The sequence below is a fragment of the Eubalaena glacialis genome, chromosome 11, assembly GCF_028564815.1.
Source record: "Eubalaena glacialis isolate mEubGla1 chromosome 11, mEubGla1.1.hap2.+ XY, whole genome shotgun sequence".
Taxonomy (NCBI): domain Eukaryota; kingdom Metazoa; phylum Chordata; class Mammalia; order Artiodactyla; family Balaenidae; genus Eubalaena; species Eubalaena glacialis.
In genome coordinates this window covers 47,617,355-47,631,520 of record NC_083726.1, presented here as the reverse complement: position 1 = coordinate 47,631,520, position 14,166 = coordinate 47,617,355, and the positions used below count along the sequence as shown (strand labels likewise).

Here is a 14,166-nt window from a genome sequence, read left to right as displayed (position 1 = left end):
AATCCCCTTCACAGCAAAATTCCCAATTTCTAATTCGACTAGATATACTACTAGAATAGTTCAGCATGGTAAAAATAACCTCAAGATGTAATTTTCGTGACTGGATAGTAATTATTAATTTACTTGAAAAAGATAAAGGAGCAAAAAAATTCATATTCCTTGGTGAGTTGACCTTATATACCTTCAATAGATTTGATCCCATGATATGTGAAGTCAATGGACAGTAACTGAATTAGCCAGTTAGTGAAAAGTCAATCCCTTACTTCTTTGAGACATATTCTCTGTGAGTCCATAGATGCTGCTTTCCCTTGACCTGTGATCTAACACTAGTGAAGGCAATTTGGTGTTTTAGAGAAGAACCTTGGTTAACAAACTGTGCCAAAGTTTAAAAAAGTTCCAATGTAAAGAAGCATGGAAATTAATATGAGAGAGCCATGCAAATTGGTACTGGCCTACAGAGCTGTGTCCTAAAGGAAATCATTTACATTTTGAAAGAGAAACAGAAAATTACTGTCATGTGGACTTTTTCTCCCCCAAAAATGCACAATCTCTGTTTCTTATGAGGTGAGAGTCAGGAAGAATTTATACAGGAAAGAAGCCTTTCAGAGCCTGTCCTCAAACCAAATATAACTGCTATGAGTCTCCGCATTAACATGTCTATAAATGGATGAAAACCATTCATATTGGCCATCTTTCCCCAGGACACTTTAAAGAAATTGGATCCATTGACTGTTAGAGTTTCCTATATAAATTATTTGATTATGATTATGATTTAAATACAATGAGAGCTAACACTGATTAGTGCTTCCTGTGTGCCAGGCTCTATTCTAAGCATATGCATGTCCCATTTAAACTTTATAAACACCCCTACAAGGAGGCATTATCATCGTCTCATTTTAGAGATGAGACAATTGAGGCACAGAGAAGTAACTTGCCCCAAATCAAGTAGTAGGTAATCAACCAAAAGGTAAATTGCTAGAGTTAGGATGCGCGATCAGATAAATTGATACCAAACCACTATGATATACTACTGCACATATAATAAACATGAATAGTGCCAGTTGTAGGCAGCTCACTAGAATTAGATCAGGGCCAGAGCAGAAGACACTGACCCTAGACCTGGCAGTAAAGGTCTGGTGAGAAACACCCATAGGAGATTGTCTCCAGAAAGGTGAAGCACTGCTTGTGGCAGTGGATGCCGGGGTCTAGCATCTAGTGAACAAAGACACACAGCAGGTAGAATCACGCTTAGAAGAACTTAATGAGAAGGATGCTTAAAGTAATGTAGAGCAGGACAGAGGAGATTATCTCTGTTTCTTTTTTTAATGGATTGACTTTATTTTTATTATTATTATTATTTTTTGGCTGTCACAGCGCAGCTTGTGGGATCTTAGTTCCCTGACCAGGGATCAAACCCGTGCCCTCGGCAATGAAAGTGCGGAGTCTTAACTACTGGACTGCAGGGGAATTCCCAGAGGAGATTATCTCTTCTTGGAGGGGGGCAGCGGAGGTGGGAATGTGTAGCAGGCAAGAAGCTGTTAGTGGAGAACAGTAAATGAGCTAAGTCCAGCTGGGTGAGCAGGTGTGGGATTGTGTGAGCTGGTGGAAGAGACACGAGACAGTGAAATGACTTCAAGGAACTTCCCAATGTGCACAGGAGCAATAGGTGACGATGCCCAACATGTTACTGAGATCCATAATGTTCTTACCCTGCACCATGCTTCACAGAGCCACTTTATCAATCATGAAGTCTCTTTCCTTCTGCCTGAGAGATATCTATAGATAAGAGGGAAAAAGAAGAGCAATAATTTATCTTTACAAATTAAAGAATTGATGTGAATTAAGCTGTATTCAGAGTAGAATGGCCCAGGATCAAACGGAATGAACTGGAAATTCACGGGGGAAGATACGTTCAGATGAGTGGCTTCACCATTAATTTTTAAAAATATTTTTCCTAACCACAAAAAAGCAGAACAATCGACTCTTCTGTATGAGCATACAGTGAAGAAAATGGTGAAATAAAAAGCGCACTAAGAATGAGGAAGAAAAGCATTACAATTTACAAAATATATATTTTCACTCCAAACTCTCGCAAGAGCTCTGGGAGGTGTTACTCTCCTTTTGTGATGGAGGAAGAAACTGAAACTCAATAAGGCTAGTAATTTGCGCATGGTCATCCAGCCAGTAAGTGGTGTAGCTGGGATTAGAAGTCAGGACTGGTGACTCTAGCACTATGCTTTAACAACTCTGTTGTACTGACTCCCTGACTAATGGAAGGACTTAACTTCAAGACTTAAATGGAAAATGCAGTGTTTTCAACTCAAGAAACAGACTTCAATCAAGATGGTTAATGACAATTAAATTTTACAACCTAACACAGCTCTAGTTTTGCTAAGATTTATCTATTTGAAGTGTTTGATACACGCACACATACACAAATACATAAAGACAGCAATATGTATTCTAAGAAAAAAATTAGGTACCCAAAATAAGGTATATATTCTTCTATATACATGTGAAATATGCTGTCCTAGTAAAATACAAAATATCAAAGATAGGAAGGCTATGAGTACCTATAGATTCTGCTATTGGTTCATCATTAAAATTTTATTCAAAATGAAGCATACACTTTCCTGGGAGCTAGCCCTTGGTATCAGTGTATTGTACTGTCGCCTACTCTGGCACTGCAAAGGTCAGATTCAGCCAAGATGTCGGTAATAGATTTATAAACCACTGACTCTTCTGCATTAGCTCTCTGTCCATCCCAAGACACTAATCAGGATGCACTTACCCCATGCATCATCCCGAGCAGCACACAGATGTGAGAGCCCTCAATTACGGCTTAGACCAGCTATGCAGGGCCAGTCAAATACATTTTCTACATTGCTTGATCATTCTCTTGGATTTCCTTGAATGAGGCCGTTTTGGAACAACTCATTCAACCAAAAGCTCAAGACACTAAGAATATCCAGGGAGTGTAACTATGGCTTGATTAGATCATTTAATGCCACTCCATTTCTGTTACATTATTTTCTCCCACAACTATAAGATGATGTGAAAGAACATGTCCTAAATATGGGCCTTCATGCCTCTCTCACTGACTGCTCACTCTTAGGAACTAAAAGTCACGGTTCTCTCTGTCTTATAGTTCCTTCTTTCCGTCATTCTTGCAGCTGTATGTCCACAGGAGAGAAGAGGATAATTTATCAGTCTATGCTTCAGGGTTGAGAAACATTTTTAGATTAAAATATCCCTTTGTGAAAGACCTACTCCTCCACAACATGGTAGGGAGAGTTAGAGGTAATCTTACTAAAAATGACTGTAACATGACCACTAATATCCTCAAATAACTAAGCAGTCATCTGTCTATGGCCATGATTTTGACTTATTCAACAGAATCCATGTGTGCGGGAGCAACACCAGTATCTCTGTTCGGTGAATATACAAGAAAATATTATTTGAAGTCAAGTTACAGTGGGATATGCTACAAAACAGTGAAATAATCTGCTGACTTTTCATTGATACGTCATTTGATTTCAAATGATTTTAAAAAAACATATATTGAGTATCTGTGATGATCCAGGAAGTGTTTTTAGTTCTTGGGATATATTATTGAAACAAAAAAGACAAAGACTCCTGCCCTCACGATGCTTGCATTCTAGGAGGAAGAGTTACACATTTAACCGTAAATATAAGAAAGAATTAAATTATATAGTACAGTGAAAGTTGATAACTGCTATGGGGAAAGGAAAACATAGATCAAAGTAAGGGAAATTAGGGGAGTGAGGATGGGGACAAAATGTGAGTATAAGGAATTTGCAGAATTAAATAGGATCTTTAAGATAAGCCACGTGGAGAAGGTAAGCAAAGAACAGAGCCTTGAAGTTGGTGAAAGAGTCATCAAAACAGATCCCTGGTTAAAGAACCTTCCAGGAGGAAGGAACAGCTAAAGGCTCTCATGATTCCATAGATATTTTAACCAACCTGGAAAACCACTCTGTTTAAGAAAAAATTTCCAGCATGACTTTAAATATACTATGCATGTACAGAGAAATACAGTAGGAAAAATGTCAAATTAGACTAAATGAATAATTCTCCACCAGAATTTTAAAATTAATTCTAGCTGCACTGATTCCAAATTACAGTAATACAAGTTTGCAAATAACAAAAATTCAGAGATTGCAACTACCCAATGGACACAATCACATGGAATTCCACTCTTTATTTCATGCTTTTAGTGTAAAATAAACATCTTATTAATTTAGAAATGTGGTTGCATATGTTGATATTTTATTCGTCCTAAGAGACTTAGAGAAAAACTTTGTGAACTGCCCTTATACTAAATTACCAACAAAAGAGTCGATCCAATGTATTATGGATGAGAAATCTAAGCAGGAAAAGAATGAGAAAAATACCCGAGCAAGCATTTTTGTGTTCTCAGTTTCTTGCTTGGTAAATGGCATCAAAATACGTGGGTTAGGTATTGTCCAAATGCTGGAGAATAAAGATTTTACAAATGTCCTGTTTCTTAGAGTAACTTAAAAAATAATTTTGATTTTTTGTTATTTGGGGATAGAACAGGAAGTAACCTCATTTTACATTTTAATAAAATGTCTTTTTTATTCAAGTCCATATAATAAGGGCCCACCAAAATACTACTTTGTTGTTAATACAAATGGAGAAAAATATAAATCATCCCTCTTGAAAGGAGTCATCTGGATCCTCTAGTCTTAGACATACTCTGCTTTAGAAAAGAAAGTAAGTAATCTAGCCTAGATTTTGACTGCAGAACTTAAACTAAATCATATTTTATATTAGGTCTGTTCCAAAAGTGATAATCACGAAGATTGAAAAGTATACTCCCTTCAAAACCAAATTCAGTAACAAATGTGGAAATAAAATTAATTTAATTATTTTTGAATTAGTTGTAAACATAATTAGATAGCAGTCTAACTTCACCACACTATTGGTAGGAAGTGGGCAAAACAGACACCATATTTCTGAAATTTACCCTTATCTAAATTAATTGTCTCCAGTCTGAGTTGAACATTCTAAATTACGAAAGTAAAAACATCCATTGAACAGTAGACAATACAAAAAGAAAGGAAAAAGTGTGGCCATGAATTCCATTAACTGGTGATAAACACTGGTAGCATTTTGGTACGTCTAGTTCCCTTCTACTCCTACCCTGCGGAAATATGGGTCTGTGCATGCGTGTATTTATAATTATTATTAACTTTAACTTAATTTTTACATCAATGACATCATACTATGGATTTGGAAACTGTTTCTTTACCTAGTAGTATTGTGGGAACACATTTCCATGTCATTATTTTTAATTGTTGCATAGCATTGCACTATGGCATTCCATGTTTGACTTCTTAGTTTTTAGAGCTCTTCTTCAATTAATGTGAGCTGCTTTACAAAGCAAGAAAAGGCATTCAAATGATACTCACTTACCCTGTAAAATATTTAGAAACATGTACAGGAGAATGAAAGTTCTAATATTCCTAACATAGCCATGGCAGTTCTAGTACTGGTGAAGCCACTGCCCCATTAAAAGAGGAAATTCTAAAGTGTCAAACCAAGTGTCAGGAATAGGACATCAGGGATTTTGAGTTATACCTCAACTCTTAGCAAATTAGGAAAAACCTAAATGTGTACATTCCAATCAGACTCCTGCCTATCCTAAGAATGATGAAGAAAAGCAGGAGACGGATGAGGAGTATTTGTTCCCTTTTTTCATTATCCCTGGATAATTCAGTTGACTAATGCTGAAATTATCATCACAAAAAATACTATGGGGTAAAAAGGACTGAATTGTATAAATAGGAGCTATAAGTAATTGTGTATTTCCTTTCTTTTAAAAAATTATTATTATTATTTTTGCTTCTGGTTTCTTTTTAAAACCTTAACAATACAGCTACCTTCTCATGCCTATTACCTTCCTGCTCAAATGTAATGACTCTCATGATTTGTAGTTCCTAATCATATCTTTAAACTCTACTGTAGTATCCACAAACAATATGCAGTGGTTGTTTTATTTTAAAATTTACTAACTAGTATTATATTCTATAAAGCTAAATTGTTTCCCATATTTTCCTCTATTAAAAACGTTTTTGGGGGGACTTCCCTGGTGGTCCAGTGGTTAAGACTTACCAATGCAGGGGGCGAGGGTTCGATCCCTGGTTGGGGAAGTAAGATCCCACATGCTGCGAGGCTCAGCCAAAAAAAAAGTTCCTTAAAAAAAAAAAAAAGGACAGGTTTAAAAAAATTTTTTAATACATCTTTGCACATGTTTTCCAAGCATGTTTACCATAGTTTATCTAAGGCACACACATAAAAGTTAAATTGCTCACTCATAGGTGGTCACCATCTTTACCTTCAAAGCACTAAGTTACTCTATATAGTGTTGGTAGCAATTTATTTGCATTCACAAATTTGCATTCAAAAAATTTGCATTCACAACAGCAATGTATAAAAGTATCAATTTTGCTATAGCTTCACCCACACGTAAGTATCATACTTACCAATTATTTTGCCAAATCAATACATATGAAATGGTATCTCATTTTTAAAATTTGTATTTTCTTGACTATTAGCCCTACCATTTTATTATTCATTTTTTGTTTGTCCCCCCTTTTTACGTTTCTCTGAGCCTCCTTCCCTTCCTTCTTTTGGATTATTGAACTATTTTTAATATTCCATTTAAGCTTATCTATTGGCCTTTTGGCTAACTCTCTTTGTATCATTTCTTTAGTGGTTGCTCTGGGGAGTAAAACATACATACCTCCTGTTCACAGTCTATTTAGAGTTATTTTACTGCTGCTATTTCAAGTAAAATGTAGAAGACACACCCATATAGGTTCCTTGAACCTGCCCTTGCAATTCTCATATATATTACTTTTACATACATTGAAACCCATCATAAATGTGATAATTTTTGCTTTTAACAGTCATACATGTTTTGCAGATCTTAAAAAATATAGTCCTTTATATTTACCCAGATATACACCGTTTATCCTGCTTTATTGACGTTTAATTGGTGTACAAAAAACTGGACACATTTAATCTTCTATGTAATGTCGGGGTTTTTTTTCCTGCTTTCAAGACTTTTTTCCTTACTTTTGAATCTCAGCAGTAATGTGTCTTAGCAACGGTTTTTGGGTTTGTTTGTTTTAGTTTATCATGTTTGGAAGTAGTGAGCTTCTTGAATCTATAAATTTATAATTTTGTACAAATTTAGGAAAATTTTAGCCATTATTTAATACAGATTTTCTGCACCCTTTTCCTCTCCTTCTGTGACTCCAATGATATGAATATCAGTCCTTTTGATGTTGACCCACATTTCCCTGCGATTCTGCACATATTTTTTTCTCTCAGGTCTTTAGATTGTATACCTATTTTTCTATTGTCAATTTCACTGACTCTTTTGTCATCTCAAATCTGCAATTAAGCCAATCCAGTAAATTGTTACAAATATTGTGTTTTTCAATTCTAAAATTTCCATTGGATTCTTTTTTATAGTTTCTTGGTTGAAAACATCTACCTTTTTATTCATTTCTAGTGTGTTTAGCTTTACCTCCTGGAAAACAGTTACTGCTCTGAAGTCTACTGGTAACTGCAATATCTGAGTCATCCTGGGATTTGATCTATTGATTATATTTTTCACTTGAAAAGTGGTCACATTTTTCTGGCTCTTGATATATCAAGTAATTTCAGATTTTATTCTGGACATTTTGAATACTATGCTCTTAAGCCTTGTGATCCTATTAGAATCCTCTGGACAATGTAAGGTTAATGTTAGGTTCTGTTAAGACTACAAGTTCTGCCTTGCCTTCTGGGCTTGTAGTGGTTCTGATATCAGTTCAGTAGGTGAAGTCTTTGCTAAGCTGCTTTGGGTCAAGGCCAGTGCTTTCACTGCTCAAGGAATTGTCTATGATGGGTGGTAGTTTAAATTGTAGCTCAGTGCTCAAAGCCTTTGCTATGTTGTTTTGGGCCTGTCCAGTGCACGTGGAGCTCAAGGGTAAGCATGGGCCTTTTGCAGGTTCAGAACATGGAATCAGAAAGGTCCATTCTCTTTAGCAGGAATCTGTTCTCACCCATCCATGATATGGAAGCAGAATTTATATACATGATTTAGGGCATCCTCTTTCTTGTTCTCTCTTTGATGGGGTTCTTTCTTGATTTTATAGTAGCAGAAGTTGCCCCAAACTCCACTCGCTAGTTCTTTGTTCCAGAAGAACTGCAAGTTTTCTAATGGAGTTCACGATGCCCTCTTTACTAAATGCCACAAAAGTAACTCACTCTTTGCCATTCCCTTCAAAATGTCACCTCTCCTCCACAATATACCTAGTTTTATCTTCTTTTCTGTGCTGCTAAGTTCATCTTTTTTGCATCTTTTATTCACTGTTTATAGTTAGTATCTGCGAGAGTGTTGGTCCAGTAGCACCTAGACCAAACCAGAAGCGTTAACTCAGAATCTTTACACTTTGTATTTATGACAGTCCTTCAGTGGTTCCAAGTACATGTAGAAGTCTCTCACTTTTCAACTCGCTGTCTTACTTAAGGTTTATTATTTGTCTGTATTGGGAATTAAAGCCCAATTGCAAAACATGATAGAACCCTCCTAATTTCCCTCTCCTCTGTACCACCACATCCACTGCCACTCTAAACTTCTGTCTCAATGTCAAGCTGTGCTTAGTACCCTGACTTCCACTTCCCTGTTGATTTTTGTCATTTGGGGATACGTCTCTCTTTACTTTGAATTTGGCTCTACTTTAGACTTAACTGTCACAATTTATTCATCACTTCCAGGTCTTTTCTAACAGAAGGCTTATGAAGAAGTTAGTTTAGTCTACCATTTTGTCAGAAAGAGAACTCTTTCTTTGCCTTCTTTATTGTTTTGTTCTTCATTTCGGAACACCCTGAAGCAGAAGCATTATATATATACTTGTCATAACAGGCACTGTAACTTGGTAGAAAAGATAATAATGATGATGTTAGTGATTATAACTTCTACTAAAACAAAAATCCCTATAACCACAAGAAAATGGGAGTATTTCTTTTCCTCTGTCCAAATGCTGTTTTACAAAAGTGCAATGTATAAGGTACAGCTTGGTGAGATCACCATGGTTTACCACTAGCTCATATTATCAGCAGGGAATTGTTACTTAAGTACCGGCATGAAATCAGGTACTGTTCACTCAGTATTAGGCAGCTGAATCAGGAACACGTTTTTCTTCTTGAATTGTCCTCAAGAGCTCTTTAAATACACTGAACAGGTATATAAAAGTGAATTCAGTTACTCAGTGCCTTCTGCTTACTTAGTAGGCCTGAAATGGCTTCTAAAAATTAGTTATAACTGCAATCATAGTTATGTCTGTTTGGCTAAAAGAGGCCAAAGACCTTTTCAAAATCTAGAGCAAATAACTGGGAATGTTTATTTGGGGGATGGAGAAGGTCAACACTAAACTGTATTTCCTCAATAATTTTATCATTTCTGCTTCATTAAAAAAAAAAAAAGACAGAGTGAAACTCCATGCCTATAAGATGTGCCAAAATGCTGATCTCTGTTTTGGTGAATCAGGAAATGATTCTCTGATGCCCTCCACTCAATATCTATGCTCGCCCGTTTGTTTCTCTCTGTTCTATCACCACAAACACACCATTTACCTCAGTCAGCTATTTTATAAATATGTGTGTTTCTTGTCACTGGGAGACCAAATAAGCAAGAAGATATGGATCAACAAAATGTCACTCTAAAATAGACAAAGAATTCATACAGCTCAACATCAAAAAAACCAAACAATTGGATTTAAAAATGCACAGAGGACCTAACAGACATTTTTCCAAAGAAGACATACAGATGGCCAACAGGCACATGAAAAGATGTTCAACATCATTAATCATCAGAGAAATGCAAAGCAAAACCACAATGAGATATCACCTCACATCTGTCAGAATGGCTATTATCAAAAAGACAACAAATAAGAAGTGTTGGTGGGGGTAAGGAGAAAAGAGAACTCTCCTGCACTGTTGGTGGGAATGTAAATTGGTGCAGTCACTATGGAGATTCCTCAAAAAATTAAAAATAGAACTACCATATGATCCAGCAATCCCATTCCTGGGTATTTATCCAAAGAAAACAAAAACACTAATTCAAAAAGACACATGCATCCCAATGTTCACTGCAGCATTATTCACAATAGCCAAGTTACAGAAGCAACCTAAGTGTCCATCAACAGATGAATGGATAAAGAAGATGTGGTGTATATATATACAATGGAATAATATTCAGCCACAAAAAAGAGTGAAATCTTGCCATTTGTGATAAAACATGGATGGACCTATTATGCTAAGTGAAATAAGTCAGACAGAGAAAAACAAATACTGTATGACTTCACTTATATGTGGAATCTAAAAATTCATAGATACAGAAAACAAACAGGTATTTATCAGAGGGGCAGGGAGTAAGGGGAGAAAAGAAATAGAGGACGGAGATGAAGAAGTAAAAACTTCTAGTTGCAAAATAAATGAGTCACAGGTATGAAATGTACAGTGTGGGGATTATAATCAGTAAGTATATAATATCTTTATATGTTGACAGATTATAACTAGACATATCATGTTGATCACTTTGAAATGTATCAAAATATTGAAATACTATGTTGTGTAACAGGAACTAACATAGCATTGTAGTTCAGTTGTACTTCAAAAACAAACAAACTCACAGAAAAAGAGATCTGATTTGTGGTTACCAGAGGTGGGAGGTTGGTGAGGGGGGAGGGGGAATTGGATGAAAGCAGTGAAAAGGTACAAACTTCCAGTTATCAGATAAATAAGTGCTAGGGACGTGATGCACAATGTGATAAATACGATTAGTACTGCTGTGTGTTAATACATGAAAGTTAAGAGAGTCAATCCTAAGAGCTCTCAGCACAAGGAAATTTTTTTCTAGTTCTTTAATTTTGCATCCATATGATATACTGGATGTTCACTAAACTTACTGTGATCATCATTTCATGATGTATGTAAGTCAAATCACTACACTATACCCCTTAAACTTATACAGGGCTGTAGGTCAATTATATTTCAATAAGACTGGAAGAAAAAAAAGGAGCATTAGCGTTGCTCTCAAGGTTGATGTACCTGACCATTGGGAGCCACTGCGATCTGCCATGTGTACTGCAGTAATCTGCAGGTCATTTGGGAATGCTTCACAGGTAGGCATTTGCTCCACATTATACTACACATTACTTGAGGAAGGTCTCTGAGGAAAGTTTTCTCTTGAGTATATGGTTAAATAACTTGCTAAAAGAGGAAAAGGATCATTTTGCATTTTGATATTTGGATCAATGCTTTGGGGACCGATTTTTGAATTTCTTGAAACTGGAAATCCTCAGTGCTTTGTTAGTTTCATAGAGATTAAAATGCTATTTTCACCGATCAGATGGAAGATGAACCCATGTTGTATGATTCTTCGAGATTTGCTGGTGTAACATCTTACCAAGTTCTAGAAAACCACAACCCAGTAAAAACCTAACTGAGAAGCAGAAATACAAGTAAGTGCTGGTGTTCCATCTCTGATGTGTTTGGTGTTCTCTCTCTCCTCTTCCTGTCCGAGCTATTGTCAAAGGATCATAAAGGTAATCTCTTCCTGAAACTCTCATAAATAAGACAGATTGCTGCATAAAATTTGCCAGAGACAGGTCACAGTGTTTCCCTATAATGAACTTTTAAATATTGTTTCAACTACTCTTTAAATATCATGCATGATTTTCATAGATAAATTTCATTTATGAAACCTGACTGTGAGTGAAAGGAAATAACCATATGATAGGCAGAGCATAACAAGAAATTATTCGGGTTTTTCCCTCTTCTAGATAAAAGAGAGGAAAGGAAAATATATACTGCAATTTGATTACAACTATATACTATCTATTCTGAGCAGTAATTAATATTGTCTGATGAGTCAACTCATAGGCCACTTAACCTAACTCTTAATGTCCAACTCAGTTTCCACATCCTCTATGAAATCTTAACCCGCTTCTCAGCATACACTTATCCCTCCCTTCCCTGATTCTTTTGGCCTGAACTGCGTATACCATCCGTTGTGCTAGTTCTTGTATGAGCTCCTCAAATCAAGGGCAGGTGTGCTCTCTTATGCACGTTCCTGGGGCCCAGCACAGTGCCTGGTACATAAAGCTCCCACCACACTGCGTTGTAAATTTGTGATCGCTCCTCGGTTTACTCCCAAACTAGACTGTAAACTCCTTGATGGTAAGGATTATGTCTTATTAGTTGTGAAATGCCTGGTATACAATAGGTAATCATAACTATATTCTGAATTTATACATTATATGCGATACTAATGTATACAAATTCACAAAGTATACACATGTACTTTATGAAACATGCAATATATGTAATTAAATAATGATTATGAAATATCTTACATCTCTGATTACACAAGTAAATTCCTTCAGATTAAGAACCATACCTTACCCTCCTCTTGTATCCTTACCCTGAAAGCATCAGAAATAAATTCACTAAACACTTTTAAAATTGAATAATAAGGTATAATTATGAGGAGCCTCAAAATTTAAGTAATGATCCATGTGTCCACAGTTGATGTTCAAAACCCCTCTCAGTTCACATCAGGAAACACTAACTGAGCACTTACTATGTGTCAGGCACTATGCTACTCATTAGGCTAGAAGAATGGAGTAAAAGAATAAAATAGGGAGGAAGCTCCTAAGGAGCTTATATTAGGGTAAGGCTGACACTTAATATACTGTCATAAGTAATAAATATGGATGTACAGTGGATATTTTGTGAGCACAGAGGAGCACTTATTCCAACCTTGGGTTAATGTATAACTCCCAGAAGAAAATAACACCTTGAAAGATGAGTAAGCATTAGCCAAGAATAGAAAGATGGGTGTCCTTCTTAAATGGATCAAAGTGAATGAAGGCACAAAATGCTAAAGGAATATAATGTATATTTATCAGAGTATGAAATATGAAGTTAAGAGTGAGGAGGAATTAGATGTAGAGGAAGACTGGATCAAGACATAAAAGTATTTATATGCCACTCTAAGGAACTTAAACTTCATCCCATGGCCAATGGAGAGCCTCTAAGTGTCTTGAGGCCTGGAGTGATACGCTCAGGTGTACACTGTAGGGACACCACTTTGGTTGTGGGAGGGATTGATTACGGAGTTGGAGCAGGATTGTAGTAAAAGAAAACAGGAAGCTACTGAAATGTTACAGGAAGAGATGGAGAGGGCCTCTACTTGGTTAGTAGAAGTAGGTACAAAGAGGAACAGAAAGGAAGTACATTCTAGAAACATTCTGAAGATATGATTGACATGACCTGGTGATGGATTGAAAGATGGATATGTAGGAGAGAGATGAGTCAAGAATGACTTCTGTGCCCCCGGAGAAGATTGGACCACACACCAGGAGAATCAGAGTACAGAGAGCAGAGATAATGGGTCCTGTCAAGTGCAGGTGTACAGCGTATATTTAGATTTCTAAGACTGAATAACAGGGTAGAGGCTAGAACTGAAGGCAAAAGCATATAGGTAAAAGATAAAGACATCCGACTGAATCAGATAACTGATTAGCAGTATGTGAAGACAAAAAAGCAATGGGTTATCACAATGAAGTCTGAGTAACATCAATATTAAGGAGAAGAGAGATGATGAAGGAAACTTTACCTGGCATGAGTGTAAGAGGAGTGTCAAGTCTTAGACAACATCCAAAGGCATGAACTATTACCAGTAACCAACATTGTCGGGCAGGTATTACTCTGTTCCTCAATGCAAGCATTTTAGCAATGCTCCTCCATGTTATACCTTGCCATCACGCAGTTCCTATTTCTCGTAGATAGCTTTTTAAAAATGAGACTGCCTTTAAGGCACTAAGGATGCACTAAATCATAATGCATCACAGAATGGAGAAGGGGTAGGAGCATTTGTTCACAACTGTGACCTTCCCAGTCATGCTGGGAGAGCAGAGCAGGCCTGTGGAGGTACACTTACCACAGAGTTGATGCCAGCTCAGCATTAATGGAAAGCCACAGATGTTGAGCTGTACGTGATGGGCGTACCCTCCCTGAGACATTTTTAGCAAACTGATGCTCTTGTGGATGGCTATTTTG

At 36.6% G+C, this 14,166-nt stretch overlaps 1 protein-coding gene across 3 annotated transcripts in view; it reads right to left on the bottom strand.

Moving 5' to 3' along the window:
- Positions 1 to 14,166, bottom strand: part of PTPRR (protein tyrosine phosphatase receptor type R) — a 381,027-nt gene that overhangs the window by 260,064 nt on the left and 106,797 nt on the right. For all 3 annotated transcript variants that reach the window (XM_061206587.1, XM_061206588.1, XM_061206589.1), the window contains exons 4-5: positions 6,160 to 6,240; positions 1,710 to 1,776 (exon numbers count right to left, since the gene is read on the bottom strand). The gene's annotated coding sequence lies outside the window, so the exon portion shown is untranslated. The remainder of the gene's footprint in view (positions 1 to 1,709; positions 1,777 to 6,159; positions 6,241 to 14,166) is intronic.